We start from the raw sequence: 17,806 nt of genomic DNA, 5'->3' as shown, positions 1-17,806 counted from the left end.
AACCCACTCCAGTACTCTTGCCTGGAAAATCCCATGGACGGAGGAGCCTGGTGGGCTGCAGTCCATGGGGTCGTGAAGAGTCCGACACGACTGAGCGACTTCACTTTCACTTTTCACTTTCATGCATTGGAGAAGGAAATGGCACCCCACTCCAGTGTTCTTGCCTGGAGAATCCCAGGGACGGGAGCCTGGTGGGCTGCCGTCTATGGGGTCGCACAGAGTCGGACACGACTGAAGTGACTTAGCAGCAGCAACCTTCTCAGATCCATTAGCTCTTTTTAAAAATGCTCTTTTGTATCCTTCCATATCCCCACAGGCCTTAAAAGTGCTTAGTAAACATAGGTTAAATCAACAAATATTGTCTCCTTGGAAAAAACAAATGTTGGCTAAAATAATGTATCTCCCCCTGAGAGAAAAGAAAACCAGGTAAAAAGACTCCTTATCACTTCTCATTAGAATTTGACAAAATATACACTAATTAGTCCTTCAAAAAGGTGCAGATAAGAGCTTGTGGATGCTAATTAACCTCAGGTCCCACACAGACTAAAGGCAGAGAAGTGGGAAAATATCTCAAGCAAATTTTGTTTTCAAGACCGTATGGTTACGTGAAAACCAAACATAATGTGTTTACCACATATATTTAACTGCTGTAGTGAGTGAGCCAGACTAGAAGCAAAGAAATTATGAAAACAAGGCAGTTCATCTTTGAAGCAGCTCACTAACTGCTTCATTCTCAAAAGACCTTTTTGAGGTAGGAAAGTATCATTATTCCATACTTGAACAACTGGGAAACTGAGACATCCAGGTTAAGTGACTTGAGGGACGAGGGGCAGGGCGGTGGTGCCAACCTTAGCTGATGAATATATACCCAGCAAGGAAACGCTACACATTTGTTTACTGTTCATAAATCACTAATAGGACGGTCCCTAACATGCAGGTGTCCTTGACATTTCAGTCTTGGAAAGTAATTGTCAAGGGGTATAAATCAAATCCTATTTTCAATACAGAGAGAAGGTTCCCAGTGGTAACTGAATTCTTTACTAAACAGCCCCCTCATTTATTCATTTGGTAAATAACCTCCTGCCTTTTTAATCACAAAGTCCTTGGATGAACAGTCTGACCAAAGAAAAAGAGCTACAATCTACCAGTATAATTCACAAAAGAGCAACAATTTTGGGTGTTTTTTTCCGAAATGTTAATAACTACTTCATTCATTATACTGATTAGAACCTCATGCTTGCTCTAGGGTGGGAGTAAGGGTTGACCAACCATAACACAGAAGGATTATTATTATTAGCACTTGGCAGAATTTCATTCAGCTATTCAAAATCAGGAGAGAGTTCTCTGATCCATTTTAAAAACGCTCACGCCTCTTTAATAAAATTTCCAAAAGTATTTTCAATGTGTTAAGTAAGTAAACTGGAAAGAAAGTGCAATGAAGTTATCTTTTTGAAGTTGTCTGTCCCCTGGAAACCATTACCATCCATCTAAGTTAGCTCAAGGACTTAGTATCATTTTAAGTAATCAAGGGAAAGGCTTGGGCTTTTTAATCTAATTGCCATCTCCAGGGAAGTGCCTTCTTCACTCAGTTAGGTTGAAAGAGAAGAGCATCTCTAGAGATTAAGATGTGAATGATTTGGGCTGTAGAATTTTCAATCCTTTTGATGGTGCTTGTCTCAGGAATTAGGGAGAATTTCCCCCCACATTTGGCATGTAATGAAAAATGCTGACCTGTGTGGGCAGGTGTAACAATCTACTTCATTGGGGAACCTTACTAATCTGTGATGCCTGGTATGCTTCTCCTTAACATTTTAAGGGCTACAAATTGCTGATCACAAGAATGTGGACTAATTTGACTGGAAAATGTAAGAAAAGAATATTATCCCCAAAGATTTTTTCTGAGCTGTCTGGGGAAGAGAATTTTTATCATCAGAATCAGTGAGATTTTATAAACTTAACATGCTATCTGAGATTCTTGGAAAATTCTTGCTTTTAACACCCTTATTTGTATTCTGGTATAGAATAGTTGCCACTACTTATTCCAACACTATCTTTTCTTCAGGTATCTTACTATACCAGTCAGGCCTCTCCCTGGTTTCCAGCCTTTGCAGTTTTCCCTTTTGTGGCCATTTACTTATCACCTGCAGCTTCAGCCAGGCTCCAACCCCTAGGATTAATCTAAATAATAGTTGAGAAAGAAGAAGCATTTAAAGAGCCCTAACTCAACTCCTTCGTCTATAGTCATTACTGGGTCACTGTCATTGCCAGTCTGGCCCTAATTTTGTATCTCAGTTCTTACAGTTTGATGACTCTGCTATTAGGTTCACTCCAGCAAGCCTCAATAAGCATCTATTATGTGCCAGGTACTCTAGTCAGGCCTTGGAGATAGCTCAGCTTAGGTTTCAGATGTGAAATCTTAAAATATCATAGAATTTTTTTTTTCAGAGCTAGGGTGCCATGAGAATCTAAAAGATAACTGGTCACCACCTCATATACTTATTAATAATAGAAACTGGATTCCTCTATCCTTTCCTGGATTGTTCATGTTGCCTGAGTTTCCTAGTTCCCTTAGCTCAGTAACCTATCTGTAGGATTGCAGCCATGCTCTGGGATGTATATATATATTCTTGATATGTATATATATTCTGGATATGTGTATATATGTTCTGGATATGTATGTATATATATTCTGATATGTATGTATATTCTGATATACATATATATTCTGCATATGTATATATATTCTGGATATGTGCATATATATTCTGGATATATATATATTTTGTGGATATATGTGTATATTCTAAATATGTATATATACTCTGGATATGTATAGATATATCCTGGATATGTATATATTCTGGATATGTATAGATATTCTGGATATGCATGTATATTCCATATATATATATTCTGGATATGTGTATAAAATCTGGATATGTGTATATATATTCTGGATATGTAGGAGTTCCCAGGTGGTGCTAGTAGTAAAGAACATTCCTGCCAATGCAGGAGACTTAAGAAATTCAGGTTCAATCCCTGGGTTGGGAGACAATCCCCTGGAGGAGAGCATGGCAACACACTCCAGTACTCTTGCCTGGAGAATCCCATAAACAGAGGAGGCTAGCAGGCTACAGTCCATAGAGTCACAAAGAGTCAGACATGACTGAAGTGACTTAGCATTCATATTCTGGATATGTGTATATAATTATTCTGGATATGTGTGTACATATCTTCTGGATATGTGTGTATATATATTCAGGATATGTATATACCTTCTGGATATGTGCATCTATTCTGGATAGGTATATATATATATATATACACTGTGGATACGTAGGGCTTCCCACGTGGTGATAATTGTAAAGAACCCACCTGACAATGCAAGAGACTTAAGAGACAAGGGTTCAATCCCTGGGTTTGGAAGATCCTCTGGAGGAGGGCATGGCAACCCACTCCAGTAGTCTTGCCTGGAGAATCCCATGGACAGAGGAGGCTGGCAGGCTACAGTCCATGGGTGACAAAGAGTCAGATACAACTAAAGTGACATAGCACTTATATTCTGGATATGTGTGTGTGTGTATACATACTCTGGATATGTGTGTATATATATATATATATACAATATATACATATACACTCTGGATATGTGTATATATATCTGGACACATGTATATATATTCTGGATATGTGTATATATATTCTGGATACATATATATTCCAGGTATGTATGCATATTCTGAATATGTATATATTTTCTGGATATGTGTATATTCTGGAAATCTGTATATATATTCTTGATATGTATATACATATTCTGGATGTGTATATATACTGGATATACAGATATTCAGGATATCTGTATATGTCATATATGTATATGTGTATATATACATTCAGAATACATATATCCAGGATATATAGGACCTTCCAGGTGGTGCTAATGATAAAAATCCCACCTGCCAATGCAGGAGACTGAAGAGATACAGGTTCAACCCCTGGATTGGGAAGATCCCCTGGAGGAGGTTATGGCAACCCACTCTGGTATTCTTGCTAGAGAAACCCATGGACAGAGGAGCCAGGAGGGCTACAGTCCATAGATTCACAGAGTCAACATGACTAAAGTGAGTTAGCATTCATATTCTGTATATGTGTACACGTATTCTGGATATGTTTATATAAGTATTCTGGATATGTTTGTATATATTCTGGATATGTGCATATATTCTGAATATGTGTATATATAATATGGGCATGTATATATATATATATTCTGGATATGTGTATATAAATATTCTGGATATGTGTGTATATATTATTGATATGTGTATATATATTCTGGATATGTGTATATATATTCTGGATATATATATTCTGGATATGTATCTGTATATATACACATACAGACTCCTACCTTTCTCACAGATATATTCCAGTCTCTTTCCTTGGAACTAGCCACTCAAATATTTTCTGTGTCATACATGTGAATTTTCATCTCATGTCAAAGCTTAGGGAAAACAAGGCTGAGAAGAATGCTTGAAACTTGGAGTTTCTAAACCTAACGAAGCATCAGAGTGACTTGAGTTTCTTTTCAAATAATAAATGTTTATTTTGTCTTACAGTTTCTGTGAGTCAGGAATGTGGGGGCAGCTTATCTTGGTGGTTCAGGCCCTGTGTCTCACATTTGACTGCCATCAAGATGTCAGCTGGGGCCGCAAGATTCCCTTTCAAGGTAGCTCATTTTATAGGATTGACCAGATGATGCTGGTTGCTGACAGGAGACCTCAGTTCTTCCCATGTGGGCCTCTCCACAGGGCTACTTGAGTGTCCTCCTGACATGGCACCTGGCAAATGTCTTTTATAACTCAGCCTTGAAAATCACACCCTGCCACCATTGCCATATTCTCTTGGTCATACAGATGGATTCTGAGCAAAGTGGGAGATGACCACATAAGGATGTGAAAGGCAGGAGCTGAGAATCACTAGGTGTCATTTTTGAGACTGGCTATCATCGGTAAGAGCAAAGTGAAAGCTGGTATAGAGTGAGATGGTGGGAATGGGGAGGTAGTGGAAATCAGAGAAAAAACAGCCCTCTTCATTGACCAGCCTAGTTAAATTATTAGATGCATTCCTGACATTCTGGGCCCCACTACTCTGTTTTATTTCTTTTTGTCCCTAGGACCTAATGCTACCTGTGTGCATATGTGGATGCTTAGTACCTCAGTCATGCCCAACTCTTTGTGACCCCATGGACTGCAGCCCACTAGGAGTCTCCTCTGTCCATGGAATATTCCAGGCAAGAATACTGGAGTGGGTTGCCATTTCCTTCTCCAAGGGATCTTCCCAACCCAAAGATTGAATCTGCGTCTCCTGTGGCTCCTGAATCGGTAGGTGGATTCTTTACCACTGAGCCACCTATAATGCTACTTGCCATATTATATATTTATTTGTTAATTATTTTACTTGCTGGTTCCCCTACTAGAATACAAACTCCATGAAATAAAGGTCCATTTTGTTCCCAGTTGGTTCTCAACAACCTTTCATTAAATATTTATGTTTCTGAAGGTATAAGAATTGAGTTTTTCAAAGTTCCAGATTCTCTGATCCCATCCTTAGAAATTCTATTTCTGGAAAGCTTGAAATCTACATTCTCCTAAAAGTTCCCTGGGTGATTTTTATAACCATCTAGGTTTGTGAATCACTGCTCTAAACAAAAGGGAGGCTGTGTTTGATACCCTAAATGACCTGTCCTAAATTGAGGGTGCTTGAAACTGGAACAGACTATTGGCTGGAGATATACATAGGGATATATATATATATAGAGAGAGAGAGAGAATACACTAAGTCCCCTACATACAAACCTTCAACTTGCAAACTTTCCAAGATGTGAACATGTGTTCCATTAACATCAGGCATGAGTGAAATTGCAGCTTGCTCTCAATCTCCCATTGCTCATTATTCTCAGCTCTATCATCTCCGACCTCCTCTCCCTCCTCCAGTAAGTAGCTCTTCTTCCCTGTTCATTAAATGCCAACCCCTGTATGCCAGCTGTTGTATTGTACCACTGTACTTTTTAAGGTACTGTACTGTAAGATTACAAATGTTTATTTTTTTATGTTTGTTTTTTCTGTATTGAAAGTGAAAGTGTTAGTCGCTCAGCCATGTCTGACTCTGCAACCCCATGGACTGCAGACTGCCAGGCTCTTCTGTCCATGGAATTCTCCAGACAAGAATACTGGAGTGGGTAACCATTCCCTTCTCCAGAGGATCTTCCTGACCCAGGGATCAAACCTGGGTCTCCTCCATTGCAGGCAGATTCTTTACCATCTGAGCCACTTATTATAAACCGATTACAGCATAGTACTATATAGCTGATTGTGTTAGTTGGGTACCTAGGCTAACTTTGTTGGACTTATGAACAAGTTGGACTTATGAATGTGCTCTCAAAACAAAACTTATTAGTAGGTAGGGGGACTTACTGTAGATAGCTGTAGGTACTAAGAGGAAATCTACTCTACCGGACAGTACAAGATTTCATTTATGAAGCATTTATTGAGCACCCATGCCTGTATGTGTTCAGTTGCTCAATCATGTCTGACTCTTTGCAACCCCCATGGGCTATAGCCACCAGGCTCCTCTGCCCATGGGATTCTCCAGGCAAAAATATCGGATCTGCTCCAGGGGATCTTCTGACGTAGGGATGGAACCCACATCTTTTGTGTCTCCTGCATTAGTAGACGGATTCTTTACCATTGTGTCACCTGGAAGACCGATGGAGCACGCACTATGTGTCAAATAGTATTGTAGGCATTGGAGATACTACAGTGAGGGATAGAACAGACAAATGTCTTTGGAATCAAAATTAAAGCTGAAGGTGAAGGTGGCCTGATGCACAGCATGCCAGAAGCATGAGGAAGAGCATAGAAATAGACCTACAAACATAATATACAGAAATTGAAGTAAGCAAGTAATCGGTATAGGTGGTAGAGAAGGATCAAAAGGAATCTTACTTTTAACTATGTGCATCTACTGACTTTACAGTAAATTTTTTTTAAGTTTTTATGCATGAGGAATTCCCATGGGCACCTCTGGGACTGAAAATAATACCACAAGCATTACCTGGAACTCTGCTTCCTTCATCTCTCACTCAGAATGCAAGTGAGTATCAGTGACTTCCTTATAAAGCAGCATTTACCAAAGTTTTATTTTTTAATTTTATATACTAAAGGATTTTTCAGAGCCTTTAATATACTAACACCCATTATAAATCTCAATGCATAGGGGGAATCTACAAAACATATTTCCCAGTTTACCTGGCCTCATATAAATTGGGAATATGGCCTCATTTTTCCCCCTAAGAGAGTCTCCAGTACATGTGTTGCACACATGGAACATCCTTTGGGAAACAACAGTTTACAGCAAAGCTGGAAGTAATAAGCCACCCACACAATCCTCCACATACTTTCTCTTCTCTCTTTTTTTTCCCTCAGATGCAGAGGATTCTAAGAAAGACGTGATGCCTTAGACTAGGGGTGGCAAACTATGGTCCAATGTCAAAATCCAGCTACCTATTTTTTGTAAATAATTTCTTTTTGAATACAGCTATACTTGTTCATTTAAGTATTATCCTCAGTTGCTCTTGTGCTACACTAGTTGTTGTAGCTGTGACAGAGACTGTATGGCCCACAAGCCTGAAGTATTTACTACTTGGCTATTTCCAGAAATTTTTTGCTGACCTCTGCCTTAGGCTACTTATGGAAGGAACCTGGGCCCTTGATTATGTTAAGCCCTTGAAATTTTTGGTTTATTTATTGGCCTAACATATTGTTAGGGGAGTGGCGCTAGTGGTAAAGAACCTGCCTGCCAATGCAGGAGATGCAAGAGATGCAGGTTTGATCCCTGGTTGGGAAGATCCCCTGGAGGAGGAAATGCCAACCCACTCCAGTATTCTTGCCTGGAAAATTCCATGGGCAGAGGAGCCTGGTGGCTACAGCCCATTCCATGGAGTCACAAAGAGTTCAACATGACTGAAGCGATTGAGCACACATTGTTAGGGGATGTGCTAGACATTCTGCTTGCTCCTCCAGATCGACTGTCCAGATTTTTCTACTCTGTTTTATATCCAGAGAACATTTACACTTTTGTGAATAGCTGCTTTATTAAATTGTCTTTTATTAGTCTTTTGAATGTGCCATAAGCTTTTTGCTGAGATCATGACTGATACAAGAAATAACCTCAAGTCTGCTTTATTTATATTAAGAAATTCACAAATTTTAGCATGTTATTATTAATATATACTTGTGCACTTCATACCTGGTGGAGACACAGGAGTAGTGTTACAGCACATATGGTGAAAAAACACTAGGTTTGTCTCCATATCACATTTCAAATAAATTAATATTTTTAAAAAGCTGGAGAGGGTGTGGAGAAAAGGGAACCCTCTTACACTGTTGGTGGGAATGCAAACTAGTACAGCCACTATGGAGAACAGTGTGGAGATTCCTTAAAAAACTGGAAATAGAACTGCCTTATGATCCAGCAATCCCACTGCTGGGCATACACACTGAGGAAACCAGAAGGGAAAGAGACACGTGTACCCCAGTGTTCATCGCAGCACTGTTTATAATAGCCAGGACATGGAAGCAACCTAGATGTCCATCAGCAGATGAATGGATAAGAAAGCAGTGGTACATATACACAATGGAGTATTACTCAGCCATTAAAAAGAATGCATTTGAATCAGTTCTAACGAGGTGGATGAAACTGGAGCCTATTATACAGAGTGAAGTAAGCCAGAAAGAAAAACACCAATACAGTATACTAACGCATATATATGGAATTTAGAAAGATGGTAACAATAACCCTGTGTACGAGACAGCAAAAGAGACACTGATGTATAGAACAGTCTTATGGACTCTGTGAGAGAGGGAGAGGGTGGGAAGATTTGGGAGAATGGCATTGAAACATGTAAAATATCATGTATGAAACGAGTTGCCAGTCCAGGTTTGATGCACGATACTGGATGCTTGGGGCTGGTGCACTGGAACGACCCAGAGGGATGGAATGGGGAGGGAGGAGGGAGGAGGGTTCAGGATGGGGAACACATGTATACCTGTGGCGGATTCATTTTGATATTTGGCAAAACTAATACAATTATGTAAAGTTTAAAAATAAAATAAAATTAAAAAAAAAAAAAAGCTATCAAGGCTGGATGGTACAGAAACAACATCCTCCAAGGATTTGGCACTATTTGCTCTAAACTCTGCTTCCCTTGGTGTGTGCTCACCTCCTGGTTGCCAACAACTAGAGGTCTTCAGAGCTCCTTAGAAGAGGTGAACCTGGTCCTCTGTCTTATAAATCTCTCTGCTCTCAGTATTTGATAATGATTCCAAGAACCCACCCACTAACTAACCCAACACACTAAGAACTCAGCATGGAATCTCCTGGGTTTATGCATAATTGAGACTTTTCAGCAAGGGAGTTTGTGCTTACCACTCAGTTAACCAGGTAATGGTGTCAATCCACTGTTTTAAGAACACAAGCTAATGGAGATGTTAATATATTTAATTAATATGGATTAAATTTAAGAAGGCTATTTTTTCCTTCTGTGAATCAAGAATGTTGTTAATATTCTTTCCTGTATAAATTGCTCTCTACAGCTTAAGGGGATTATCTCCATAAAGTAGTTCATAAATAGCTGAATTGCCATTAAAAAAAATTTAACTGAATCACTTTTTAGAAACTGGATTTCTTCAGGGCTGGAGACATAGATCATGCCCTGGCCAGAGTGAATAGTGAGGTCTCTATTGACTCACAGGTTATTTATTGAGCTTCATAATAGACAGGGGATAGGATACACTTTGGACTTAGGAGCTTTTCCACAGGCAATAACATCAATTTCAATCCAGAACAATCTGTGATATTGATTAACTTTTGGGATCTCTTTTTTTTGGGGGGGGGGGAATCTCTTTTACCACTACTGATCTGTCTCATCTTTTATTCAATAGCTCCTCGAAAGACATTTAGAGGCAACTGTGAAACATCTGAGGTAAATCCTACTTGCAAATTCTTTGCAACACCATTACCTCGTTAGTTTACAAACTGTCCTTAAAGAATGGGGAAACTGCCCAGATGTTCAGCTCTTTCTGAAACTACTCTATAAAGAACTATTTTTGTTGTTTAGTCACTCAGTCGTGTCTGACTCTTTGCGACCCCAAGGACTGTAGCCTGCCAGGCTCTTCTGTCCATGGGATTTCCCAGGCAAGAATACTGGAGAGGGTTGCATTTCCTTCTCCATGGGATCTTCCTGATCCAGGGATTGAACCCGCGTCTCCTGTGTCTCCTGCACTGGCAGGCGGTGGATTCTTTACCACTAAGCCACCTGACCTACTCGGTTTACAAACTCTCCTTAGAGAATGGAGAAACTGCCCAGATTTTCAGCTCTTTCTGAAGGTATGTATAAAGGACACTGAACCAGAAATCAGGAGCTCAGGGTTCTTGAGTCACTGAGTAGCTGTGGGTCCTTAAGCAAATCACAAAACTAGTAGGAGTGTCAGTTTCCTCATCCATAAAAAGAGAATAATAATCATCTACTTCATAGGGTTCTTGAAAGGATTCAAAGAGATATACTCACATAAATATTTACTCAATGCCTAGGACATTGTGAACACTATTATTGGAGTATTATGTTCAACAAAGTAGAACAACCCCATCTATAATTCTATTTTCACCCACTCTTCAAAATAAGTCATCTGCTGTAAGAATGCCCAGTTCTTACCTATACCTTTAAAATGTGCCTTCAATTGTAGGTCTATTATTAAGTTATAAGTTGTAATATTTACTGTTTTATCTATGTTTGTCTCCCTCCAAAATTCCCTGAGAACTGTAGGGATGTCTCACACCTAGGACTCATATCCCTATGAGTACATTCAGATAACATAAATGAGTTAAGCAGGCTGGGTAAGCATTGAGGTCCAAGAGAGCCTATGCCCTGTCTAAAGCAGAAACTCATTAAATCCAGCTGAATATTGCCATGTGGGCAAAACATGCCAAGTATAGCTAGATTTTAGCATATATTTTAAATGAACCTGAAAAATCTATATCTATTTAAAATATGGATTGTCTTGCTCTTTACATGTTGAAAACAAATTAATTAAAAAAAAATTGTACAGACCAAACAAAAGATAGTTACACCTACAGAGTAGATAGGGCTGCACTACTGGCTAGGTTGTGTGACTTGGGGCAGTTACGTAACCTCCCTGTACCCTAGCTTCCAGAGCTGCAAAATGAGAATAATAGTACCTAGTTCATAGGCGACTGGACTCCCCAGGTGACTCAGTGGTAAAGAATCCACCTGCCAATGTAGGAGGGAGACACAAGAGATGTGGTTTCAATCCCTGGGTCAGGAAGATCCCCTGGAGAATGAAATGGCAACTCACTCTAGTATTCCTGCTGGGATAATCCCATGGACAGAGGAGCCTGCCAGGCTACTATTCCTGGGGTCGCGAAGAATTCTGACAGGACTGAGCAACTGAGCCCACATGCATAGGCTATTATGGGGGTTAATTGATGAAATGTATGTAAAGAAAATAATTACAACAGTTCTAAGCACTTGAGTTGTTTAGTCTTTCAGTCGTGTCTGACTCTTTGTGACCCCATGGACATGTGCATGCCAGGCTTCCCTGTCCTTCACTATCTCCCAGAGTTTGCTCAAACTCATGTTCATTGATTTGGTGATACCATCCAACCATCTCATCATCTGTCACCCCCTTCTCCTCCTGCCCTCAATCTTTCCCAGCATCAGGGTCTTTTCCAATGAGTCAGGAGCACTTAGGTAGCACTTAGTAAATGTAAACCATTATCATATTCATTTAAAAGGTTATTGGTAACAAGGGTATCATTAAAAACAACAACACTAATGTTATTAATGACAACAGCATTAGTATACAGTCTAACATATATATGTCATTTGCAATTGATGATATTATTATTAATAACTGATATGATTACTTATTCTTTCTTCCACAGTTTCACACAGTAATAGAGGCATAAGGTAGGGTAGGGACTTTTCAATTATTGATTCCCCCCCCTTTTCTCTCTCCTTATGACTAATGTATCAGGTCATATTTGTTCTAATATGTACATTTCTCTTGTTCTCTTGAATTTGAATTTCTACCTCCAGAATTACTGTCTAATTTTATACACTTGTCATTTCTCACTTAGGTTGTAACAATAGCATCTATTGGTTTCTCAGCCCTCATTTTTTGTACTCTCCAATCCATTTCTGATACAGTAGCCAGAGTTATTTGGCTAAAAGACAAGTCTGCTCACATCTTACCTCTACTCAGAAGTCTTCAAATGTACTCCAACAATAATATATAATTTCCCTTTCATCTCCACTATGTCTGCCAGGGTTTTAATTCTATATCTGCTTCTTACTTGGTATGTGACCTTTGGAAAGTTACTAAATCTTGGTTTTATCATATCTACTTCATTAGGTGTTTGTGAGGATTAAATGCTTTAGTTTACTGTGTATCAAGCAGTCAACACAGTGCCTGGCATATAATAAGTAATTGATAAATGGAAATATTATGGTCACTCTAGTCTGATAAATTGGTTATATTAACCCCTACATTGATCTCTGAGATCCAGGTTCAAAGACCATCTTAGTTTCAAGTGCACATGAAACATTTCCCAGGACAGACCATAAGAGAAACTTTGGAACTAGGGAAAGAGTTCAGCAAAGTTGCAGGATACAATATCTATATATGAAAATCAATTGTATTTCTATGCACTGGCAACAAACAATTTGAAAATAAAATTAAGAAAGCAATTCCATCTGCAATAGCATTAAAGACAATAACACGTGTAAGAATATACTAAAAGAACTGCAAAATTTATACTCTGAAATTTATAAAACATTTTGGAAAATGTTTTATTTTGACCCAAATAGGTCAACATATTCAATGCAATTCTCAACAGAAACTCATCTGACACTGTTATGTGGCAGCTTGGAAGGGTGGGGAATGGAATTTGAGGAAGAATGGACACATGTATATGTATGACTGAATCCCTTAGCTGTTCACCTGAAACTATCACAATATTGTTTGTTAATAGGCTATCAGTTCAGTTCAGTTCAGTTCAGTCACTCAGTCGTGTCTGACTCTTTGCGACTGCATGAACTGCAGCATGCCAGGCCTCCGTGTCCATCACCCACTCCCAGAGTTTACCCAAACTCATGTCAATTGAGTCAGTGATGCCATCCAACCATCTCATCCTCTGTCGTCCCCTTCTCCTCCTGCCCCCAATTTTTCCCAGCATCAGGGTCTTTTCCAATGAGTCAGCTCTTCACATCAGGTGGCCAAAGTATTGGCGTTTCAGCTTCAGCATCAGTCCTTCCAATGAGCACCCAGGACTGATCTCCTTTAGGATGGACTGGTTGGATCTCCTTGCAGTCCAAGGGACTCTCAAGAGTCTTTTCCAACACCACAGTTTAAAAGCATCAATTCTTCTGTGCTCAGCTTTCTTTACAGTCCAACTCTCACATCCATACATGACTACTGGAAAAACCATAGCCTTGACTAGATGGACTTTTGTTGACAAAGTAATGTCTCTGCTTTTTAATATGCTGTCAAGCTTGGTCATAACTTTCTTTCCAAGGAGTAAGCATCTTTTAATTTCATGGCTGCAATCACCATCTGCAGTGATTTTGGAGCCCCCCAAAATAAAAGTCAGCCACTATTTCCACTGTTTCCCCATCTATTTGCTATGAAGTGATGGGACCGGATGCCATGATCTCAGTTTTCTGAATGTTAAGCTTTAAGCCAACTTTTTCACTCTCCTCTTGCACTTTCATCAAGAGGCTCTTTAGTTCTTCTTCACTTTCTTCTATACCCCAATACAAAATAAAAACTTTAAAAAAAAGAATCCCAGCTGACCTCTTTGTAAAAACTGACAAGTTAATTCTAAAATCTAAAGAAAATTTAAGAATCCCAGAATAGCCAAAACAGTTTTGAAAAATAAGATCAAAGGTGGAGGATTCCCACTTTCTGATTTCAAAACTTGCTACAAAGCAACAGTAATTAAGACACTGTAATATTGGCATAAGGATAGATACTTATATCAAGAAAATAAAATCAAGACTTTATTGAGAAATAAGCCTACACATCTTGATCAACTGATATTTTACAAGGGTGCCAAGGTAGGTCAAGGAAAAGGAAGTCTTTTCAACAAATAATGATAGGACAACTAGATACCCACATGCAAAAGAATGAAGTTGGATCCTTACCTTGCATCATATATAAAAAGTAACTCAAAATGAATCAAAGTTCTCAATGTAAGAGTTAAAAGTCCAAAACTCTTAGAAGGAAACAGGGATAAATCTTTGGTTTTGGCAATGGATTCTTATGGTGCTCAGTTGCTAAGTTGGGTCTGACTCTTTGCAACCACATAGACTGTAGCCCACCAGCTCTCTGCAGCCCATCAAGCTCTCTACCCACTGGAGTGGGTAGCCATTTCCTTCTCCAGGGGAATCTTCCCAACTCAGGGATCAAACCCATGTCTCCTGCTTTGCCAGGCAGATTCTTTACCACTGAGCCATCTGGGAAATCCAATGGATTCTTATAACTTCAAAAGAATGGGCAACACAGGGAAAAAATACAGTAGACTTTATCAAAATTAAAAACTTTTATATCTTAAAGGACATTATCAAGAAATTGAAAAGACAATGAGAGACATTCATATATCTGATAAAAAATTGTATCTAGAATTTTTAAAGAACTCATGGTTGAATTGCATCACTGACTCAATGGACACACGTTTAAGAAAACTCCAGGGGATAGTGAAGGACAGGGAAGCTTGGCAGGCTGCAGTCCATGGAGTTGAACATGACTTAACAACTGAACAGCAACAATTCAGTAATAAAAAGACAACCAATTAAAAACGGACAAATGATCTGAATAGACACTTCTCCAACAAAAATATGCAAATGGCCAATAAGCACATGAAAAGATGCTCAACATTATTAGCTATTAAGGAAAAGAAATCAAAACCACATTGAGATACTATCTCACACCTGCTAGGATACCTATAATCAAAAAGACAATAACAAGAGCTGATGAAGATGTAAGAAGTTAGAACCTTCATACACTGATTGTGGGAATGTAAAATGGTAAAGCCAGTTTGGAAAACAGTCTGGCAGTTACTTAAAAAGTTTGTATAGAGTTATCATTTGATCCATCAATTCCACTATTAGGTATATACCCTAGACAAATAAAAACATATCTACACAAAAACTTGTACATGGATGTTCTTAGCAACAATATTCCTAATAGTAAAAAAGTGGAAAAAATCCAAATGCCCTTATACTGATGAATGGATAACCAAATGTGGTATATCCATACAATGGAATATTATTCAACCATAAAAAAGAATGAAGTGCAGATACCTGCTACAAAGGAACAAACCTTGAAAATATCCTAAGTGAAAGAAGCCAGTCACAAAACACCACATACTATATGATTGTATTTATATGAAATGTCCAAAATCAGTAAATTTCTAGAGAAAATAAATGGTTACTTGAGATTTAGGCAGATGAGGTTATGGGGGGTGGTGACTGCTTATGGGTCCAGGATTCCTTTTTGAAATGGTGAAAATATTCTAAAATGGTAGTGATGATTTGTACATATCTGTGAACATACTAAATATTATTGAATTGCACACTTTAAATGAATTTAATGTTACCAATTAACTATAAAGACACAGACAGGTTAAAAGCAAAATAATGAGAAAGATAACCCTCAGAAAAATTAGTCACAAGAAAGTGGGTGTGTCTATATTATTATTTTTAATCTTTCCATCTTACCTTCTAAAGTTCCCTGAAGGCAAGAACCACATATAACTAGGCTATGGATTCCTAGCACCTAGCACATTGCCTGGTAATATGAAAGGCATTCATTATCTACTTGAAGAATTACTGAGCTGTTCACTAATCATAAGTGCTGCTTGCAACAACATGAATGAATCTCATAGATCTGATGAGACAAAAAAGCTAGACATAAAAGAATATACACTGTATGATTCCATTTTTATGAAGTTCAAAAACTGTTAAAACTAATCAATGGTGACAGAAGTTAGATAGAAAGAAGTCCAATGCAATTCTGGAAATGTTCTATATCTTCATCTAGGAGGTCGTTTTATACATTGAACTGAACAACTAAGGTTCATTTGTGTACTTTATCAAATATGTATTACTACTCAATAAAGAATTGACACTAAAATGATCCATATATGAATAGAAATTCTGGGGTTCAATGCTGCCATTTATCAATTTTTTAGGAAGGTATATTTATGTAGCTTATTTAGTGAAGTTTGTTCTGATATAGAATATATAAAAATATATATTCATATATAAATATATATATATATATATTTTTCTTGGCCATGCCACGCATCATACAGGATCTTAGTTACCCTACAAGTGATGAAACTCATGTCCCCCTGCAGTGGAAGAGTGGAGTTGTTTTTGTATTAATATTGTCACCATCCCATCCCACCTCAGCCAATTTACCACAGTTTGCCTTTGTCTCTTGGTGCATTAAAGAAAAATAAAACTAAAAACAAGGACAAGAATACCCTTTCCTGCAAAGTTTATAAACAGCTCCTCAGCAAAGGCTAAATGTGTGTTACTGCATGGCTTTCCACATGCTATGTCTGGAACATCAGATTCTGATTCAATATTTAGAATGGGAAGAACTTATCAGTTTGAGGGCTGAGGGAGACTATCCTCCATGACAGTAGATTCTGTGTGCACTATAAAATGTATCCCCTCAATAAAAGGAAGATTCTTTAAGTAAGGAGCAAATGCCCCCTGACAGTATTCATCAATCTCAAAGGAGAAGTATGATAGAAAGAAAAATCATGAGTGTAAACTATAACTATAGGTATCTCAGATTTTTCCTTAACTCAGTATTTGCTGCTGCTGCTGCTGCTAAATCGCTTTAGTCGTATCTGACTCTGTGCGACCCCACAGATGGCAGCCCACCAGGCTTCCCCGTCTCTGGGATTCTCCAGGCAAGAACACTGGAGTGGGTTGCCATTTCCTTCTCCAGAGCATGAAAGTGAAAAGTGAAAGTGAAGTCGCTCAGTTGTGTCCGACCCTCAGCGACCCCATGGACTGCAGCCTTCCAGGCTCCTCTGTCCATGGGATTTTCCAGGCAAGAGTACTGGAGTGAGGTGCCATTGCCTTCTCTGAACTCAGTATCTAGAGTGCATTAAATCTGATAAAATAGAATGGACTTTACTTTGGTTTATCCTGTTAATCTGATTAAGCACGATCCACATTCCCTTCACCTTTTTAGAATCCCTGAATTATATATATTTGGTATTTTCCCTTAGAGTGTACATAACAATTTGAACAAACGCACTACGCTTGTGACAGTACGTATATGTGTATGTATGTATGTGTTACTTGCTCAGTCTTTGTGACCCTATGGACTGTAGTCCATAAGGCTCCTTTGTCTATGGAATTCTCCAGACAAAAATACTGGAACGGGGAGCCATTCCCTTCACCAGGGGATCGTCCCAAACCAGGGATTGAACCCAGGTCTCCTGCATTGCAGGCAGATTCTTTACTGTCTGAACCTCCAGGGAAGCCCCTTGTACCAGTATATGTTGTGCATTTTGTGAACTTAACTTCTATTCCAAGAGTCTCTCACTAAGGCAGTCCAAGATACATTTAACTAGCTTTTCCAAAAGATTCCATAATAAGAGGGGGCGGACCACAATTTTCCTCCTAGTTAATCACTCA

General features: G+C 38.7%; 1 protein-coding gene and 1 long non-coding RNA gene across 3 annotated transcripts in view; one reads left to right on the top strand and one right to left on the bottom strand.

The window, feature by feature from the left end:
• LOC123331903 overlaps nt 1-5,332 on the top strand; it is a 34,198-nt gene extending 28,866 nt beyond the window's left edge. The window contains exon 4 of the long non-coding RNA XR_006548710.2: nt 5,180-5,332. This is a non-coding gene — a long non-coding RNA (uncharacterized LOC123331903). The remainder of the gene's footprint in view (nt 1-5,179) is intronic.
• Nucleotides 1-17,806, bottom strand: part of COL4A6 (collagen type IV alpha 6 chain) — a 337,270-nt gene that overhangs the window by 258,632 nt on the left and 60,832 nt on the right. The window lies entirely within an intron of this gene.

The sequence above is a fragment of the Bubalus bubalis genome, chromosome X, assembly GCF_019923935.1.
Source record: "Bubalus bubalis isolate 160015118507 breed Murrah chromosome X, NDDB_SH_1, whole genome shotgun sequence".
Lineage (NCBI taxonomy): Eukaryota > Metazoa > Chordata > Mammalia > Artiodactyla > Bovidae > Bubalus > Bubalus bubalis.
This window is presented reverse-complemented; position numbering and strand designations above follow the sequence as displayed.